The 17,036-nt window shown below is 33.8% G+C and overlaps 1 long non-coding RNA gene across 3 annotated transcripts; it reads left to right on the forward strand.

Annotated features, from left to right (window-relative positions):
• The first annotated feature begins 7,211 nt into the window (after window positions 1–7,211).
• On the forward strand, window positions 7,212–10,627 carry LOC146934149 (uncharacterized). 3 transcript variants are annotated; one of them, XR_015007670.1, is made up of 6 exons: window positions 7,212–7,617; window positions 8,096–8,225; window positions 8,680–8,741; window positions 8,832–8,963; window positions 9,699–9,858; window positions 10,280–10,627. It is a non-coding gene; the product is annotated as an uncharacterized LOC146934149 (long non-coding RNA). The 3 variants fall into 3 exon arrangements; XR_015007671.1 differs by having other exon boundaries at window positions 9,699–9,798; XR_015007669.1 differs by having other exon boundaries at window positions 9,699–10,627.
• The last annotated feature ends 6,409 nt before the right edge of the window (window positions 10,628–17,036 follow it).

The following is a 17,036-nucleotide window of genomic DNA, read 5'->3' on the forward strand; positions in this document are numbered from 1 at the left end:
ACATGATGTTAGTGAATACTATTAGTACTATATCACTCAATAATATTGTGAGTGTAATTGTAAGGGTTAATTATGTTTCTAGTCCCTATAAAATAGGGACCTCTTAAGTTTAGTCCTTACTTAATTTTAATAGCTCTTTTAGTCCCTAATTTTGTTTTTCTGCACTGAGTATTAGTCCCTACTCAATTCAAATTTGTTTAATTTATGCTTAAACTCTTAAGTTTTTGAACAATTTTTTGCAGACATGTTTAGAACATTACTAAAAGTTCCTCCGCAAAAAATTATCACAAAATTTGATTTCTACATCCAGATTTTATTACTTTTTATCTTTAACTTTTGTCGTTTTAAAAAATTCATATTTAATTCATTTCATGTAAGAAAATTCTAAATTTTAGTAAACGAACCTTTCATAGTGTTCTAATCTTGTCTCAAAAAAATCGTTCAAAAATTTAAGAGTTTAAGGATAATTAATCAAACTTTGTTTTAGGAGGGACTAAAATTATAAGTAAATTTTTTTTATAGGGACTAAAAATGCTATTAAAATTAAGTAAGGACTAAACTTACAAGGTCGCAATTTTGTAGGGACCAAAAACATAATCAACCCTAATTGTAAACGGTCATAAAAAAGAGAGAAAAATTTACACACTGCTTTTTTGCTTTGACAATTGCTTTTTTGACAATGAATACTTCCAATTGACACAAGTAAATGACGCTTTTACCCCCAGCGGTAGTTAACTACCGCTGGTTAAAGTGCCGGCAGTTAACTACCGCTGGCTTCCAGCGGCTGTTAACTGCCGCTGAGTTCTGCGATTAAACAACACCAAAACCCTCATTTCTTCATTTTCCAGAAACACAAACACATCCAACTCTCTTCCAAATTTCTCCAAACTTCAATTGCACGAATTTGAGCCCAATTTCTTCAATTAGATTACAAGTAAGTTCTCTTCTTCTTATTTACATGCAATGTAGTTTGTTTAGGGTGTTAGTTTTGATAATTTTGAGCAAAATGTTAGTTTTAGGTAGTTTTAGGTTATGTTAGAAAATTGAAAATTATGCATGATTTAGACTGTTTGATGGATTGTTTATGTTGTAATTGTTGTTTAGAGACAATGTAGGTACAATGTAGCCCTTTAGATGTTCAAGTAACACTACTTATGCTCCTAATTTAGAATGCACATAAGGTGTTTGATAAAATGCATAAGTGAGGAAATCTTGCTTTTTTTGTGTAATTTTTTTTTCAAATATGTTTAATTTTATAATGTATATATGTTGTAATTATTATAAGCTTGGATTTTGACATTTTTTGGCAAGTTTAAGTATGACATAATGTGGTATGTTATACAAAGTTTGATGAATGTGTTATATTAAATTTTATGAATGCCTAAGTTTCATTTTTGATATGTTACATGTTACTTGCTATGTTCAATGCCTTAAAAGTTTTAAATACATTGTATGAATGCCTAATTTGTATGAATGCCTATGTTCGCCTATGTTCAATGCCTTAAGTAAATGCTTAGATACATTGTATTCTTAAATCCATTGTCAACTTATTTATGTTTTTAAAATTTGTTTTGTACAGATATGGCTAGGGATATGGATGAGCAGCAGCGGGTTATTAGAGAGGATAGGATGCGGAGAGGTAAAGAGGCGGGTACCGCTAGTGCTCGGAGAGAAAAGAGGGCTGAAGATCCGTATGTCCCTAAGATTCGGAGGCGCAGGGACCCGAGGATGCGTGGAGAGGGCTCACAGTCACAGGCACATGTGGATTACTCCTCCCAGGTGGTTGATCCGACACCAGCGCATGATTATGCGGATGAGGGTTTTGTTGGATATGATCGGATGCAGGAGGAGAGCATGTTTTTTCAGCCGCCGCAGGACGAGGCTGAGGATGAGGGGGTGCCACAGGATGTTATGGAGGATTATCTTGAGGCAAATAATTTTGTTCCTGAGGGTGAGGGTGAGCATGAGGTGGTGACTCAGCCACGACGTCGTCGTGCTCAGTTGATACCACCGTATCCTGCTGGAGAGCCTCCCTTTCCTGGAGGACCTGAGACCACGTCACTATTGTCCGACTACGCGGGACACGTGGCGAACCCTCTTTGGGTGAACCATAATAATGTAAGTGTTTAAATTGTTTAAAATACTTTAAATGTTTTAAAGTGATTATTTAAAATATTATGTAGCGTAAGTGTTTGAATTATTAAATATAATGTAGCGTAAGTGTTTTAGTTATTTAAAATAATGTAGCGTAAGTGTTTTATTTATTTAAAATAATGTAGCGTAAGTGTTTTATTTATTTAAAATAATGTAGCGTAAGTGTTTTATTTATTTAAAATAATGTAGCGTAAGTGTTTTAGTTATTTAAAATAATGTAGCGTAAGTGTTTTATTTATTTAAAATAATGTAGCGTAAGTGTTTTAGTTATTTAAAATAATGTAGGGTAAGTGATTTAATTTATTAAATATAATGTAGCGTAGCGTAAGTGTTTTAGTTATTTTAAATAGCGTAAGTGATTTAATTTATTAAATATAATGTAGCGTAAGTGTTTGAATCATTTAAAATAGTGACAATGTCTTATTTAATTTGAATTTCAGATGTGGCAGGATGAAGTGGGTTATAAGAGCATAAACGCAGGGAAAAGGTTGAAAGAGCTTGATAAGCCGGAGGCGGGTTTGAGGTGGTTTTGGGAGCCTGTGGAGGTGTCTGGCCTCCATGGTTTGATACACGTTGGGTATTCGACTGTGACCCATGCCATGGTACGTGCTCTATGCGAGAGGTGGTACACGGAGACCAGTAGTTTTCATCTACCTGTGGGGGGAGATGACGATCACTCTGGACGATGTGCATAATCTCCTGCACATTCCTATTTACGGCCGCATGCTGGAGCACGACGAGGCGATGGATAGGGACCGTTCGATTGATCTGGTGACCAGGTTGTTGGGCATGTCAGATGCTGATGCTAGAGCTCAGGTTAGGGATGAATCTGCTGGTCATATCAGTTATCCCGCACTGAAGCGGGTTTATGAGCAGCACCTGACTGAGGCTAGACGACTTGAGGATCCACAGTCGAGGGAGGAGATGCAGGAGAGAGCCAGAAGGAGGGCGTGCTGTGTGAGGAGTTTCCTTCTATATTTCGTCGGTTGTGCGCTGTTCACTAACAAAACGAACAGACACATCGACTTGATATATCTTGATTGCATGGCGGACTTGGGGGCGATTGGGAAGTGGTCATGGGGAGGGATGACCTTAGCCTACCTCTACGATTATCTGGATGATTCTGTTATCTTGAATAACAGAACGATGGCTGGCTCTACGACTCTTTTTATGGTAATATTTATCTTAATTTCTTTATGAATTTATTTTATAAATTTTATCATCATGTTAGACTATTTTATAATGTGTTAGATTTATTGAATATTTAACTCGAATAATTATTTTTGTGTATTATTTATTTTGTTGCAGGGATGGATTTTGGAGCATTTGCAAGGTCCTTACCCAAGGAAGCGTAACCCGGAGTGGGACCCGCGGACACCATGTGCTGGGAGATGGCTCACTAGCAGAGGGCGTAAGAGTGTGCACCATTACCGCTCACGTCTGGATCGCTTGGAGGTGGATGACGTCAGGTTTTCTACCTATGGTGATCATAGAGACGTGCACCCATTTAATATCTTGTGCACTTACTCGAGATAGCTCATGTGCGGGAAGGAGAGGGTGTACCATCATTTGCCTGAGCGGGTGAAGAGGCAATTCTCCTTTGTGCAGGACGTTCCCATACATCCGTCAGATGTCCCTCTGGTGCCTACACAGATGCTAACCACTGTGTTGATGGCATGGTTAGTACCTGCTTGGGGAGATGGGTGTGAGACACCATGGCAGCATGTTCCTGGCTACATGGCTTGGTATGCCAGAGTCTCTCACCCTCGCATTCTCCCACCTGATGAGGGATCCCCTCCCAGGCCGGCAAACGTGGAGTAGCTCATTGAGGAGGAGCATGCCAGGGGGATGCCTGACACACTGACGATCGTCCGGGATGTGGCACACATAGCCCGAGATATTGTGGCCAGGAAAGAGGATATTGTCCAGGAGGTCATGCGGATAGCTAGTGCTACTGAGCCTGCACTTACTTATCAGATTTCCAGGCGGCGCAGGGGGCAGCAGAGGCAGGGTAGGCAGGGCTGATTAGTATTAGGATTTTTTATGTATTTTTTGACTATGATGATTATGATGTATTATTATGACATGTTCCATACATTTTCCTATTTCTATGACATATACGTACGTTCGTTTTATATTATTTCTTGCGTTTTAATTTTACTATGTTCCTGTTAAATATTGGATGAATATGTTTAGGTATTATTAGATGAAAATTTTAGAAGAATTTTCAATTGGTTATTTGATAAAAATCTTAGATGAAAATGAAAATGAAAGTTAAAATTGGTTAGGAAAGACACTGGAAGATGGAAATGAGCTCCTGGAAAATGATAAGCACGTAGCGGTAGTTAACAACCGCTACCTTCAGCTTCAGCGGTTGTTAACAACCGCTGGGTCCCAGCGGCTGTTAACTGCCGGCGTATAATGGAGCTGTTGTTAACTGTCGCTAGGGGTATTAACGTCATTTACTTGTGTCAATAGGAAGTTTTCTTTGTCAGAAAAGCAATTTTCTTTTGCTTTTGAAGAGGTAAACCTATTTCATTGGGTGGAGTTTAGTATGGGAAAGAAAAGTTCTTTCCCATTATGGAAAAGTTGAACCACAACCATAGATTTAAGGGTTAATTATGTTTTAGGTCCCTATAAATAGGCATGTTTCCAACATTAGTCCCTACTTAAATTTTATTAAATTTTTGGTCCCAACGTTTTTTTCCGTTAGCAAAATAGGTCCTCGCTGTTAATTGTTGCTGATTGAGCAAACGGTGAAGCCCACATGGATGCCACATCAGACTTTTTTTTGTTGGGTTAAATATGTTTTTAATCCCTATAAAATTGAGGCATTTTAAGTTTAGTCCTTACTTAATTTTAATAGTTGTTTTAGTCCTTACAAAAATACTATGCACTCAGTATTAGTCCCTGTTTAATTCAAATTTGTTTAATTTATGCTTAAACTCTTAAGTTTTTTAACAATTTTTTGTAGACGTGTTAAGAACATTACTAAAAGTTTCTCCGCAAAAAATTATCGTAAAATTTAATTTATATGTCCAGATTTTATTACTTTTATCTTTAACTTTTATCGTTTTCAAAAATTCATATTTAATTCGTTTCATGTTAAAAAATTCTAAATTTTAGTAATTGAACCTTTCATAGTGTTCTAAACTTGTCTCAAAAAAATCGTTCAAAAATTTAAGAGTTTAAGGATAATTAAACAAACTTTGTTTTAGCAGGGACTAAAATTAGAAGTAATTTTTTTTTATAGGGACTAAAAAACATATTAAAATTAAGTAAGGACTAAGCTATAACTTGAAAAGGTGTTTATAAGTAGGAGGCATCCCTCACAATACAATCTGGTTTTGTATAATTGAATTAAGCATTACTCTTTGGTTGATCTGTAGGCATCTTGTATACTGCCACTAGGTTTGTATGAAATGGGAGCATATGGGTTGGTTCGAATTAATATGGGTTTCATAATTTTAGGAATTGGTTCTAGATTACTGCTCTTTCCCCAGCACAAAACACTCGCGCCCTGCAGCCATGCCCAAAGGTTAAAGGGTTAAAGGTTGCGTGACTTAAGTCACGTAAGGAGTTAATGTGTTGCGTGACTTAAGTCACGCCACTGTACACTCCTGTTTTTTGAATATTTTGCGCCACTTTTGTTCTAGGTTAGCTTGTTCCACAAGTCATTTATTTATTCTTCCTTTGTTTTTTTTTATTCAATAGATATATAGTGAGATGGTTGACAATGTAACGGGTGATGACGTTGATTTGTGGAAACTATAAATCTAATGGTTGAAAATCTGGACATATAAATCAAATTTTGCGATAATTTTTTGCGGAGGAACTTTTAGTAATGTTCTTAACACATATACAAAATATTGTTAAAAAACTTAAGAGTTTAAGCATAAATTAAACAAATTTGAATTGAGCAGAGACTAATACTGAGTGCATAGTATTTTTGTAAGGACTAAAACAACTATTAAAATTAAGTAAGGACTAAACTTAAAATGCCTCAATTTTATAGGGACTAAAAACATATTTAACCCAACAAAAAAAAAGTCTGATGTGGCATCCACGTGCGCTTCACTGTTTGCTCAATCAGCAACAATTAACAGCGAGGAACTATTTCGCTAACGGAAAAAAATGTTGGGGACCAAAAATTTAATAAAATTTAAGTAGGGACTAATCTTCTTACTTTAAAAGCTTGTAAGGTTTAGCTATAACTAAACCCTAAGGGTTTGTTTGGAACCACTGATTGTGAAAGGAAAGAAGCACATGAGGAAAGAAAGTTTATTGGTCTTTGTGCTTCCACAGTTTGGTTCCCATATAAACAACTAAGGAAAGAAAGATTTCTTTGGGTCCCATGCTAGAAAATGTTTCTCTTCAAATTGGTGCGGAAACTGCTTGGATTGGCACTGTTGGTTAAAAAGTCGTAAAAACCACTCAATTAATACAATAAAGGTAGTATAGGATTAAAATAATGCATGTAACATCATTTATCAAAATATACGAATTAAAAAATATGAAAAGAACATATAGTAAAAATATCAAAAACTAAAAAATAAAATATTTTATATTAAAACATAATTTTATTTAACTTTCTATATATAGAGTATATCATAAATTTAATATTTATTATGCATGTGTGTGTATATATCAATGTAGGGATATTTATGTCATTTAATAAAAATACATTTATCTTTCCTTCAACTTTCTTTCCACTTTCTTTGATACCAAACAACTAAATAATCATTTCACTTTCCATTCACTTTCTACTCACTTTCATTCCTTCAACAATCTTTCCTCTTACTATCTTTCCTTTCACTTTCTTTGATCATCCAAACATACCCTAATTGCTTTGTTAATTTCCCTCCCAACCACTAAACTTAGGTGTGTGTTGCAAGCTTTTGGTACCTCATTCAATGAGTTTTTCAAATTTTCAAATTTGAATTTCCCTCCTATATGCACATGTTTCACTACAGCGGTTACCTACTTCGTTTTTCAATTTTCAAAAGATGGTTAATAATAAATAAATGGAGGCACATGGCTCAATATCTGTTTGTCTGCCACAAAATTGATTTGTGTTCATTTTCCAAGCAAACTATTCAACATTTGCCTTATCCATTTTTCCATGTATCTTTCATTATTCTCCAACCTTCTCTTCGCCAATTTATCTTTTCTATTGTTCCATCGGTCATTAGTCTCTTCTCTTCCCCATAGCAAACTATTCAACATTTGCCCTTATTTTTCTTCTTAAATTTGGAGGTTTCTTTTCAGTCCGTTCTTCCACAGTCTACTCAACCTTTGCGTTCAACACGGGATCGCCGGGACACTCCTTTTCAGTCACCGTAATCCACCGTCAAATCTCAAGTTTTAGGATCGGTGAAATGTGTAGCTGATTGAGTAGGTTTGACCGACCGAAAATGTTCAGATGGACGAGTGTGTAAAAGAAGGCCAAAGCTGATTGAATCGGTACCTTCTAATTTCTTCATTTTCTATTCATTCATTAAATCAATTTCAAACTCAATTTAATTTTGTTTATAGTGTTGAAATGAACTGTTTTCTTTATTATTATGTAATTTAAGTAGATGCAATCTGTTGTAGATCATTTGGTGCTATCTATAGTGAGCAGTGTTCTTTTTATTATCTAACTATTCAGAAATTTTCTATTTTGTAGTTAATTAAAATATTATTGCAAAGAATGATGTCATTTATATATAACTGGGTTATCACTTCTCATCTAATTGAAAAATCTTATTTTTTGCTGGGGAATCTTTTGAATCTAATTTATTTGTTATTTATCATTGATTTTTTAATAATTACTTTTATTTTCTATTTTTCAGATTAAATTATTAATTTATTACTGTACATGTTTCAATTTTGTTCTGCATCTGAGTATTTTTTTTGGGTTATTTTTTGTTATTAAAGTGGTGATTATTTTGTCTTTCAGTCAGATTCAAAAAATTGGACAAATCAACAGAGGTTAGGAGTAGAGAGTTTGATATGTAAGCGGTGCCGTCGATACGATGACGGAGAGGGAGCCACACGGTGGATTGATGAGGTTTTACTATCCAATCAATGTATGCTTTAGTTTATTAGTGTATATTTTTTTTTTGAATTTTTTTAAATTTATTTTTTATATTTTGAGGATTATGGCTGTGGGTGATTATTACTAAAGTAACGGTTTTCATGGTTGTGGTTGTCGAATTTTGATTTTTTAAATATTTGAGTTTGGTGGATTTGAAATGGTTGTGGGTACTATGTGTTTGTGAAAAATTTTGAATGAGCAAAGAGAGAAATAATTGCAATATTTTAGAGAGGGGTGCTTTCGATTAAGGATATTGAAGAAAATTCACCATCATTTGAAGAAAGAAACTTTTGCAAACTTATGCAATTTGTACATTTCTGCAATAGTTAGGAATTAGACTTTAGTGTGAGTTTATTTAGTTCTAATTTGTGCCTTTTTGTTTCATCATCCCTCATTCTCTTTCATTTTTATTCCTTATTTATAATCTTCTTTTTCTTTTTTGCAAGAGAGTTGCTGCAACATAGCATACTGCTTAAGTTAATAAGGAGGTTCAAGCAGAGGCATACAGGTGTGGAGAAGAATGGTTAACTTCTTTATTTAGGAAATTTGGGGGTTCCAACCATTCTTGATTTGTTTGTTTTTTGTTGTTCATATATAGGTTTACTTCTTTATTTAGGAACTTGAGCATCTTGAGCATGCTTTGGTGTAGATTTATTGAGGCATACAGGTGTGGAGAAGAATGGTTAAATTCATCTGGTCAAATTGGATTTGGGATATGTCACAGCTCATAGTAATGTGTTCTTTGATCCTTAATTTTTTTTATTAAAGTACCTATACATGTTGTGATTGTTTTTAAACAATGCTATTGTAAACATTAAGTTGCATTAGTTTAATCTTTGTTTATCATCTTCAACAAGTTTCAAATATGGAGCCAATAAAAAGTGATAAGGGTAGAACCTTGAAAGGTATGAGTTATAATATGTTTACGATTAAAAAATGAGATAAAAGAGGCTATGACTACTACTATTGAGTTACATATTTTAACTAGAAGCTAAGACTTCATTTCATAAGTCATATTTCACTTAAAGGAAGATTGAAGTTAGTGGGAAATAAATATGATTTGTGAAACTTCTTATGACAACTCTCTGTGCATGATTATTGCTCTTGATGTGCCACTTTTTTTTAAATTTATTCAGAAATTCATTTCAATTTTTGAGTAGTAGAAATAGCTCAAACCAGCTGACAAAAAAAAAGCACTCTGAAAATTGTTGACGGTAGTACATATGAGTGTAATTTCTTGCAATCATGTGATCATTACTATAGATGTTATTCATTTTTTATGATGTTATTTGAGTTATATTATTTTGCTAATATTTGGCAACTGTCTAAAAAGTTTTAATTAATAATTTGTTTTTCTTTATTGGAGCTTCTCTTATTATTTTGCTAATATTTGTTTTTGTTCATTTTTGCTTTTTATATTTGAGAGGAAGTAGAAAACCAATAGTCTCATTTTGCTTTATTTCAGGTTGCATAAGTCAATGACAACATGTTTCAACCCCATCCGTTAAAGAGGTCTATGTTCAGCCCCAATTTGAAGATAACCTTGCATTCTGTATTGGTTGCAGGTCTCTTCGAGTTTTTTGGGTGTTGTCTGTCATTCGTGTTGTTTCATTTGTGCACTGCAGGTCTGTTGTGAATTTTCTCTGCTTGAGTTGGCTTTCCGGTTGTCTCTGCAGCTGTCGTTTTGTTTTGCATGGTTATTAGTTCAGGTTGCTTCATCAATCATTGATGAGGCTGTTTTCTGGTCCAACTTCATATTTCTTTGGCATTAGTTTTTTAGCCGACAGTCTGGTGTTGTTTTTAGGTGTTAGCATGTTTTGGTTTTGGAGTTAAATTATGTTGGATTTGATTTTGTTGTTTTCTGGTGTTATCATGTTGTCCTGTTTTGGAGTTAAATTATAGAATACAAGTTTTTAATTTATGTTTTAGTGGGCTGTTTGCATTTTTGTGTCATGCTGGATTTGCAGTTTAGGTGGTGTGTGGTTTGGCCTGATAGATATTTGGTTTTGGTTTGTTTTCTTTTTGGTGGCTTCTTTTGTTCAATAGCTTGGAGAACAACGTTACTGTGAAATAATTTCCACATGTTCAATACCTTGGAGCAAAATGATAGCAATGAAGATGATAACTTAATGTTGGAGATGAAAAGGAGAGTTTTGATCAAGCAAAAGCCTATAAAAGAGCTTTAAGTTGGACAACAAGCTAAAGCAACGTAATATCAGAGATTCTGGTGTTCTAAGTACAGTTTTGATGTTCTGAAGTTTGAGTATAACAGTATCAATCACTTTGATTGCACAAACAAATAATTCACTTTATATCCATTAGTTATGTGATAATCTTTAATTAAAAGAAACAATGGACTCTGATAAATTTTATTTATGTATTCTGATTTTTAAATTCCAGTCCAATATATTTCGTTTTATTGTGTATCAAATTATTCCGGCTCATAAGACCCGTGCGGCGCACGGGTCGGCGTTCTAGTGTTGGAAACACGCCTATTTAAAAGGACCTAAAACATAATTAACCCTAGATTTAATAGTTTTTTATTTGAATGGCTGAGATTAGTGACCTCTTAATAGCTGCAACTTGTTGTTTGGTATTGTGAACTGCAGCAATGGGCCCCTCCAATTGATTAAACAACAATTATTTTTTTAACTATTTTTTATTTAATTTTTTTTCAGCTGATTTTTTATTGAGCAACGGTTATTAAAAAAAAAACAATTACAGTTTAATAAATAGTTACATCATACCTACGAATAGGGGTGGGAATAGGCCAGGCCAGGCCAGGCTTTGATAGGCCTGAGCCTGGCCTACGAAAAAATTTACAGGCCTGAGCCTGGCCTATGGCCTATCATAGGCCGTTTTTCTGGGCCTGGCCTGGCCTATTTAAAAGCCTGGACTGGCCTGAAAGCCTACTTACAGGCCTACTTTATATTAAGGTCATCAAATAGTTATTTAGCCTACTAAATAAGCTAAACAAGCCTTAAAGCCTACTTAAAAGCCTATTTAACTACAAGTAAATTTTAACTAGATTAAAGTCTACTTAAAAGCCTATAACAACAAAGCCTATTAAGGGACTAATAGATAGAGAAAAAGATATTTATATTTTTAATGTATGCAATTATTTTAATATAAAAAAATATTTTTTAATAAATAGTATTAATAGGCCAGCCTATTAGGGTTAACAGGCTTTTCTGAAAGCCTAAGTCTGGCCTATTTAACTAAACAGGCTTTTTAAAAAGCCTAAGCCTAGGCCTATCTACGAAACAGGCCAGGCCAGGCCAAAACAGGCCAGGCCGTAGGCCCCTGTAGGCCGGCCTGGCCTATTCCCAACCCTACCTACGAACATCATCTTCATCCTTCAAACCTCATCACCCCAACCCAAATCTTCTTCTAAACCCTTTATCATCATCAATTTTTTCCAATTCCAAAACTGTGTTGACAGGTTCCTTAGATGTGTTGACAGGTCTGAAGGCGAGATTAGGGAGTGTTGCAGCGCTGTCAATCAATTAATTAACTACAGCACCTTCATGATCTTCATAAAATTTGTTCGTAGATGCAAAGATAGCTTTCATTTTTCATCAATTCTTCGATATTGTTATTGCTTTTTCGGATCAATCAACGATAATCCAATAAAACAAAAAGAGATGGGTGTTAGTTTTAGAGGAAAAAGATTACAAGAGGGGAACTTATGGTAGTGTCATGATAATATTCCTTCATTGTTATACAAAGAGATTGGGTTAAACTTGAGCTATGAGAGTAATGATGAAATGGGTCGCTTGCATTCATGATGGATGATAGAAAATAGTGGTGTTCTGTGTTGATGGGTGAAGGGCAGAAGAGTAAAAAAAGACAGTCTGTGCGTTTTTATTCTACGGGAGATGAAATAGTAAAAACATAAAACTGAATAAAATAAGTAATAAGAATTTTCCTTTTTTTAAAATGTAACAGGTTGAACCGCCGCCACCTGTCCTTAATGGACCCATTTTCCCATGGTGGGAAAAAACTTTATTGTCCTAGGCTAAATGCCACCAATTCGATTGTTGTTTTTATCCTTCTTTATTCTGTTGTTGCAATTGATCTCTGAAGATTTTAAACAATAGGTAGCAATAAGAAGCAAAAATTAAAAACCCTCAGTTTCGATGGTTTGCACAGTACAATTATTACCCTTTTTCCCTTAATTTTTTAAGGGTTAAATGTGTTTCTGATCCCTATAAATATACCAACTTTTCGTTTTAGTGTCTCTAAAATTTTTCTTCAACTTTTAATCCCTGTAAAATTTTCAATCACTACTTTTGGTCCTTATTTATAAGTTAATTTTTGTATTTTTTTTTTAATGAAATTATGTAGAAATGTGTAGAATATTGTAAAAAAAAATCCCAAAAAAAATAGAATTTTTTAACAAAACATAAATTAAATATGAATTTTTAACCGTAAAAAATATAAAAATTCATACTAAATTCATGTTTTGTTAAAAAAAAATCTAATATTCTTTGGGAGAGATTCTTATAATATTATAAATTTTTCTGCAAAATTTAATTCAAAAATATGAATTCTACATATGATTTTACTTTAAAAGAGGGACCAAAAGTGAAGATGAAAAAAAATTTATGGACTAAAAATTGAAGGAAATTTTTAGAGAAACTAAAACATAAAATTAACATATTTATAGGGAACAAAGTTTAACTTTTTTTGACAACTTTTGTTTAACACTCACTTTTTTTTAGTTTCAATCTTTTGAAGTTACTCGTATTTATACCCAAAAGAGAAATGATATTTGTACAACCACTTTGTGACAACTTTTTAACAACTTTTTCTTTCATACTCACATCATGTTGTTACCATCTCTCTTCATTTTCTCTCTCTATTGTTTTTGACCAATAAAAAGAGAGAAATACTAGGTTGTCATCAAAGTTGTCAATAAATGGATGTACACATATCATTGCTCTACCCAAAAATTGGGTTAAAGTAGATGGAAAAGGCCAAAATTTGTGTGTGATGTTGGAGCTCAAAATGGCATAGGGGAAAAGCAATTGAAACTAGCTTTTAGGGACGTAGAGGACAACGTGTCTGTTTGGTAACCCGTTTTTCTCCTCAAAACGTGCTTTTTCTTTACCAAACGCAGTTTTCAACTTTTTTGTGTTGTTTGGGTACAAAAAAAGCGCTTCTGTAAAACGCAGTTTTGCACCAAAACGCCGGTAGAGATGAAGCTGGAATTCCTAGCTTCCACGGCAGGACAAACGTGATTCAACCATTAACTTTTCAATGACAAGTATACTTACCAATATACCCACACCTCCTTCTCCAATTTCCTACGTTTTGGTACGTTTTTTGATCTTTTCTAATTTTTTTCCAGATTTGCAACTTGTAGATGAAATAGAGAGAAGAACTTAAAACAAAGAAAATAAATCAAAAGATTGTGAACCAAAAGATTATGAATAGGTGCTTTAATGGAGTGATCTTTCTCTTTGGTTCGCATATCTGCAGAGTGGAGTGGTCTTTCTCTTTTCTTTTTCTTTTTTTTTTTTGACGGTAAGTGGTCTTTCTCTTTGGTTAGAGAAGACGGGAAGGATAATGGGCTAGTGGGGTAATTTTTACAAGAAAAAAATAACTTAAGCCTGATATATTTATTATCATTATTAAAATTTATTTATTAGTTATAAATATAATTAAAACCCCTTTTGGTAATTATACACTTAAAATCACTTTTGATTCAAATTATCCAAACAACATCAACTTATAACAATCACTTTTAGAAACGTGTATCCAAACATAATCAATTTACATCAAACTCACTTTTAACTAAAATCAATTCTCTCAAACTCAATTTTATCAAAATCAATTATTGCCACCGCCTAACTAAACACACACACATAGCTTTCGAGAAGGACAAAACTAGTGTATTAAATGATCACTCGGCCACGACATTTTTTTTCTACGGACGCTAATTGTTTTTTTTTAGGGCACAACATGAATTGTCTTACTATTTTACTAGTAGTACTTTTTATACGAGAGAGTAATTCAATTTAATCTAATTTAATAATGCGGTTGAACTAATAATCTAATGGCTGGATTAGTGACCTATGACGTGACTGTTTTTAAAACATTCATATCAAATATTTGTGTGTTCGTATGATATTTGAATATTCATTTTATGACAATTTTTAGGACAATTTTTTTTTCATACTTACATTATTTTTACTTTATGTTTTCGCGCAAATACCTACCTTTTTTTTTGTAAATTATGGTTGTCCCATAAGTTGTCAACAAAATACTTGTTCAAATAACACTTCTCTTAACATAAATACAAAGTGCAAGATATTATTTTAACTTAGAAGCGAGGCACGTTAAAGTGTATAATTTTTTAAAAAAGTATATATATTATAAATTGAGATGCATATATAACATTAAATAATCTTGAAAATCCTAATTAAATACGACATAAATTTTTTACATTCTTTAAAATATTGTATGAATATCACATAATTTTTTTAAATGAAAAAAATCTTTTAAATCCTATAAAATTTCAAACCAGTACAATCCTTAGAAAGAATTAGCGGCGCAATTTGTTGTCCGTTTGTTTTTCATTTTTTTATAAAGATTAGATTTGATATAAAAAAAATTGCTTATAAAAGAAATATAAGCAGATACAATTATACAAACCCCCTAAAACATTGAAATAAACCAAAAGACAAAAAGAAATATGAAAAGGCTTATACCTTAGAATGTGAACAGTATTCTACAAGGAGAAGTAGATGATTGCTGCAAACATCAAATGGAAACAAAAAGATGAATTGCATATACCAACATGTGTATGTTGTGTGTGTGGAAATGACCATATATATTGCTCCATAACGGACTCATAAAAAATATTGCTCCATAATGGACCCCAGTTATTTATCTTTACATTAATCAATCCACCAATAGTGTTATGCACCCTCTGTACTCTATCTCACCCCAATTAATATTTTTTTTATAGAAGATCTCCCCCTAATTAAACATCCACATTATTTTTTGTTTATTTATTAATTATAAAAAAGAAAACTCATCATCCACCTCACTTCTCTTTCTTTTCACCCATGAACCTTGTAACGCCCGTCTTAATTATTTACTTAATTTAATGAGGATTTATATATTTATTTATATATATATGATTTAAGAGTTTAAATATGTTTGCATGATTTATAGATAAATTATGTGATTTTCTAGAATGACGTGAAGTATATTGATGTTGTGAAGTTGTTATGTTGGTGTGACTTATTTTATTATTAAATAAAATAAGATATGAGAAATAAAATAAAAATATTAGAATTGGGCTGTGATGTGTAAAGAGTAAGTTTAGAGGTGAGAAGAGTAATACGAAAAGATAAATAGGGCAAACATAAGTTAGAAACGTTTTTTACGTGAAACGCTTTTGGAGAAAAGGGAGAAAAGTCAGAAAAGAGGAGAACTAGATGGAGAGCTGCGATTTCATCATAACCAGGTAAGGGTGAGACTAATTTTCAATATTATTAAGAGTATGATTCTATAGGATGAATTTAGCATGATCAGGTTAAGTTTTGGTGAGAATTGAGAATTAGGTTTAAGAACAATTTTGATGATTGAACCATGAACAGATGTTAGATTGATGCTAAATTAGTGTACAGAACTCAAATATACCATAAGATGATAATTAGATGTTGAATTGAGGTTAGAATTAGGAGATTAAGTGAAAAGTTGGAATTTTTAGGTTTCTGGCCGTACTGACATTCATCGCTCGCACCTGCGAGCAAGAACACTCGCAACTGCGAGCTAGAACCCAGAACTCGCAACTGCGAGCAATGCAACTCGCAACTGCGAGTGACCTGTGAGCCCGCAACTGCGAGCAGAATAACTCGCCACTGCGAGTAAATACGTAGGAACCCAGAATGCACACTTTGCTCGCCATTGCGAGTGAAGTTACTCGCCACTGCGAGTTAGGCTGTTAGTTGCCCAAAATTGTCCCGATGCGATCCTTTCGCACGTGTAGTCTTGAGATGACCTTAGAAGTAAGTTAGAGAGCTGTTTAGGATGCTTTCATAAGCTCCAGAAGTCTGTTATGGTGACTGAAACTAGAAGTGTTGCTGCATGAATGCTATAATGATGTTTTATGATATTTATATTGATGTAATTAATTCTTTATGTGAATGTTAACACATTCAAGCGTTGTTAATTGTTGTATGTTGCTGCTGTTTTCTGTTGTCGACTGTTAGTGTCTTGAGGTTGCATGAGTCGGCCTATGTTGTTGGAATTTAAGAAGTCGTCCGTGATTATGAGTCGTATGAGTTGTACATGTCGTTGTCTAAGTTGTTGGAAGTTGAGTTCATTGCATACTCATTAAAGTTGGGGGCTTTAGGCCCGGCAGCCTTTGTGCTCATTAAAGTTGGGGGCTTTAGGCCCGGCAGCCTTTGTGCTCATTAAAGTTGGGGGCTTTAGGCCCGGCAGCCTTTGTGCTCATTAAAGTTGGGGGCTTTAGGCCCGGCAGCCTTTGTGCTCACACGTTGAAGAGCCTATTATGCTCATTTTGTTGCTGATTGGTACCACATGCATTTGCATATCAAGAAGTTCATGATGTTTAAGTTGTCGAGTTGTTGTCGAGTTGATAGAGTTGCATGGTCAAAGATGAGTCGTGTTGTTAGGTTGTTGTTGAGTTGATAGAGTTGCATGGTCAAGGATGAGTTGTGTCGTCAAGTTGAGTGTTAAGTTGATTATGATTTGTGATGAAAATTAGTAATGGTATTTGATGATTGTATTTGTTATGTAATGAAAAATATCCTAATTGTTAATT

The sequence above is a fragment of the Medicago sativa genome, chromosome 4 (genome assembly GCF_051527215.1).
Source record: "Medicago sativa cultivar Bolivia chromosome 4, Bolivia_mono, whole genome shotgun sequence".
NCBI classification, from domain to species: Eukaryota; Viridiplantae; Streptophyta; class Magnoliopsida; order Fabales; family Fabaceae; genus Medicago; species Medicago sativa.